The 4717-nt window shown below is 18.6% G+C and overlaps 1 long non-coding RNA gene across 1 annotated transcript; it reads right to left on the reverse strand.

The window, feature by feature from the left end:
- Positions 1 to 1642: 1642 nt before the first annotated feature.
- Positions 1643 to 2653, reverse strand: LOC149987504 (uncharacterized). The gene is made up of 2 exons (XR_016498057.1): positions 2278 to 2653; positions 1643 to 1999 (listed from the first exon to the last, which is right to left on the reverse strand). It is a non-coding gene; the product is annotated as an uncharacterized LOC149987504 (long non-coding RNA).
- Positions 2654 to 4717: the final 2064 nt, after the last annotated feature.

Genomic DNA, 4717 nt, shown 5'->3' on the forward strand with positions numbered 1-4717 from the left:
AGAAAAGTTTAGAAAATCATTTAACTATTTAATATACATATCAATAATTTCATTATAAAATCTATAAATAATAAAGTCTTCTAATACAATAATTTATTTTCATTCAACTAGAAATAAAAAAATTGTCTAAGTCTTGGACATAGTATATTTTTTATTATAGAATCATGTACAATAAAGTCCAAATTACTTATTATTAAGTAGTTCTGCTTTACCAAAAACATTTATAGTTAAAATGATAAATATTTATTAATACATAATATAAACACAATATTTAAATGACTGTAAATTTAATTTTAATTTTAAAAAATCATATATATATATATATATATATATATATATATAATACCAATTATGAGATTTTTCTATTATCATTTTAGAAGTATTGAACTAAAAAAAGTACAACAAACTGATGTTTGACTCAAAAAATTATAAAATTATATATAAATATATAAAATGAATAAATATCAAAAAATTAAATAATTTTTTTATATAAAATCTGAAAAAGTCACTTGAAAGAGAATTTGAAAGACATTTTTTATAAACTTACCAAATCACTTTGATGGAATAATAATAGGAGAAAATTATTTTTAAGAAATTAAATAGATACTGAAATATTATAATATATAATATTATTATTTTTTAAAAATAATTTATATTGCAATTCTATTACAATTATAATGATGATATTTTCGATATTTTTTTTTCTATTTTGTGTTGCTATTAGAAAATCCTAAAGAAAAATAATTTATAAAAAGCATTGAATTTAATTTTTTTTGTTGTATTATATTTTTTAATCTAACAAAAAATATATTATGTAATAAATTATTATTCTCTTATTCACAAGGTTTAGATCAAATATTTGAATCTTTCACATTGTTATTATTATTAAATATTATGTTAAAATTATTTTGCACATCATGTATGAAAAACTGTATAAAATCCAGCTACAAAAACTATTAAAATCTATAAGTCAAAAATAAAATCAATATAAACAAGAATGCAAATATGTTTAATAAGCCTTTAAAACTTTGTACTTGATTTTAATTTAAACTTTAATTATTATTATTTTATTAAAACTTAAGTTCTATAATTTTAAATTTTAATATATGTAATATTAATTTTAATGTAATCCTCTTATATTCTAAAAGCATCTGATTTACATTGCAATCCTTAAAAACATATTTTGATACCTAAATTATTCATTGCAAATTTATTCAATTCTATATTACTTAATTTCTATTCATCAAACTCATCATATTTTTTTATTGGAAATTCTTATGTTAGATTAGTTTTTTCTATTGACTGTCTATATATATATATATATATATATATATAATTTTATAATATTTAATAAATTAATATAAATCAAGTATAAATTGCTTTATTCTAAACTTCAATAAATATGTTTTAGGTAATGTTCTCTTGACATATAAGTAAAGTAATATTTGATATTTTACACTTAAACGTAACTTTTATAAAGAATTTGGTGCTTGTGGATTTGTATTTGAAAAAAATACAACAAATCTATGTTTGTCTTGAAATAGGTCTAGAATACAGTGGAGAAGCATAAGAAGAGCACCTCCATATCTGTAATCTATAGGAAGTGCCTATAACAAGATGGTTGCCACTGCCTCTTTTACCAAAAAATGTATTATTGCTAAAATTATCAAAGATGTAAACAAGATTTAATGCTAAAAGAAGTGTCCTTTAAACATTGATTTATAAATGTCCTTTAAGTGTTGAAGTAAAAAGCACTCAATGAACAAGTTTTTTAGCAAAGCGATTTGACCTATTGATGACATAGGAAATATTGAATAAGAGAAATGAAGCAACACAAAATCCAGAGGTTATTTTCATATGGCAGAATTTGCATGAGAGTTTACAACATTGTCTTTGCTCTTGATATTGAAGCTTTTCTGCTCTTGCATCACATGCCTTTGCGCTAGGTTGGTTTAAGTTGAAGATAGAATGAACTTTCTATTGGGCAATCTTCTACACACTATTTGCAATCACATTGAATTTTGTGACAACAACACGGGATCAACTAATAGACATATATTACATAACAATTATAAATTTTAATCTTATAAAGAGATTATAGGTTTTTATATTTATTTTGATTATCTATAGAATTTTTTTAATATGATACAAAAATTACATATAATTACTTTAATATTTAGAATTTAGAATTAAAATATCTATTATAATAGTTGAATTATAAAAATAAAAATAAAAAAATCATGCAAAAAATTGACATGATAGATCTTCAATAGTTACCTATTATATTTTCATCACAGATATTACAATACCTAAAATGTCATAACAATAGTAGTGTTATGTATATAACTATATAATATTATTACGTCTTTAAAATAAAATAATTATTAAATATAATATAAATAGACAGACAAAAACAATAATCTCCACGATCTTAGAGTTGGCAAATAAAGAGAATGTTGAGCCAGTAGAATATATTTTATATTTTTTTTCTTTCAAATTACTATAATAAAAAAATAAAAAATACATACTAAATTTTTTTACAATCTCTTTCATCAATTTATCTTAATAAATTCAATCAAATAGAATATAATATATAAGAAAATTGAATTTATTTTTTAAATAATTTTTTTGCATATAATATGATTTATTTGATAGAAAATAAATCATTCAAAATTAAATATCTATATAAAATGGTAATGATTTGAATACTTTAAATATTAATTTAAAATATATTATATATTTATTTTTTTATTATGAAAAATTAATTTTATTTTTAAAATATTATATGTATATACAATATACTATCTATTTAATCAAGGAATAAAATATATAGCATAAGAATTTTTTTGATTATTTAATTTTCTAACTTTGTTTTTGATATAATTTTTTTTTTTACTATATAAGTATTTTATGGTAAAATTTATTTAGTTACACTATATAGAAGAAAGTGAATAATTAATAATTTAAGACAAGTCCTACTAAGCATGTTAGAAAATTTGATGACAATTATCTTATTTAATTTTTTTAATGAAATATTCATCATAAGAATTTTTTACTTCAATAAAGTAAACAATAAATTTATAAATATTAGTATTATTTAAATAAATAATTATACTATTTTTTACATAATTATTATATAATATTAGTTAAATAGGCAACTTAATATTTAAACAAGTAATAGTAGAAATTGTACATATTGTATTCATAGGTAGATGTATTGCATTCTATCATATTATATTTATATTTAGTATTCCAAAAGCTTGAGGCATGTAAAATTAATTAAATAATTATTGTAAAATAAATCTTAAATAAACACAATATCAAGCATATGTTCAAGAATACAAATCTTCATAGAAATTTTATTTCTAATTTGACAATATTCAGAGTAAGAAATTCTAAGTAATATTTCTTAACAATTTGAAGAAACATTTTTTATTGCATTTACAAATACATATCTATTTTATTATTAATTACTTGAAATATAATTCTTCATTTAATGTTGGTTAAAATATATAATTTTAAAAATTATAATGATGTTATAAATTATTTGAAATTAATATTTTAAAAAGTAATTATATATTTTTAGATTTTTTTCTTTTATTAAAAATTCTATGATTAGGTATAGTTGAATATTTATAACTTAGAGCTTAAAGAAAATATAAATTGTTTCTAAAAATATAATCTCTAATTATTGTAAGAGTTATTTGGATTTTTCTATAATATAATTTACATAATAACTAAGTCACTACTTTATTGTTTACTTATATAGATAAGAAGTAAAAATAATAATAATAATATATATGACATAATTACATTATAAATTTATAATTTTTTTTGCTAAATAATATTGATAGGAGAATGTTAAATAGACTCATGCTTTCACTAAATAGACTCACCTTTGATGAGGAATATATTAATCATGATTAATGTGGTTGGTTTTTATTGATTGTAAATCCAATAGTAGAGAAATAAATCTAGAGGTCATTTATTATTTTCATGATGGTTTGGATGGGTGGGTCTATTTAACATTCTCTCTATTGATATTATATCCATTTTTTATATAAAAAATCTATATATATATATATATATATATATATTCATAAACTATGACAATTAAGTTACTTATTTTTTAATTTTTTTAATTTTTGAAAAATATAAAAAATATATAATATTGATTTTTTTTTTCACAAAAAGTTTTAAATGTTGAAGTTTCAGTGTACATCATTTGAAAACTTTTAAAATACTGGTAAAACGAGATAAATTGTGTATACATAGACATAAATGATTATAATTTGAATTGGATTATCTCTTCTAAAAACAAAGTACATAATGGTTTGTGCAAAAATTGACCTTTAAGCTGATAAAATGAATGATGTTAAAATCTGTATGATTCAAAAAAATATATATTTCCAACAAATGAATCAATAGATATAACAATCACAAAATTAAAGTGATTTAATTTTTTTATATATAAATCAATAAATTAATTAAGAATGAAGAAATTAATGTCCCACTAAATAGCAAATACTTCAAAGTGACTTACAATGACATTATGCAAAATTTGGTTTGATTACACAAGTTTCTTCTTCTAAAAGATGGATTTTTAATTTTCTTTTTGATTCAAATATGAAGTAATATATGAATATATATATATATATATATATATAAAATAAAATTAGACTTCACTAATACCTAAATTTTGAGTTTGTGTAGATAT

The sequence above is a fragment of the Physcomitrium patens genome, chromosome 17 (assembly GCF_059467195.1).
Source record: "Physcomitrium patens ecotype Gransden chromosome 17, ASM5946719v1, whole genome shotgun sequence".
Classification (NCBI taxonomy): Eukaryota; Viridiplantae; Streptophyta; class Bryopsida; order Funariales; family Funariaceae; genus Physcomitrium; species Physcomitrium patens.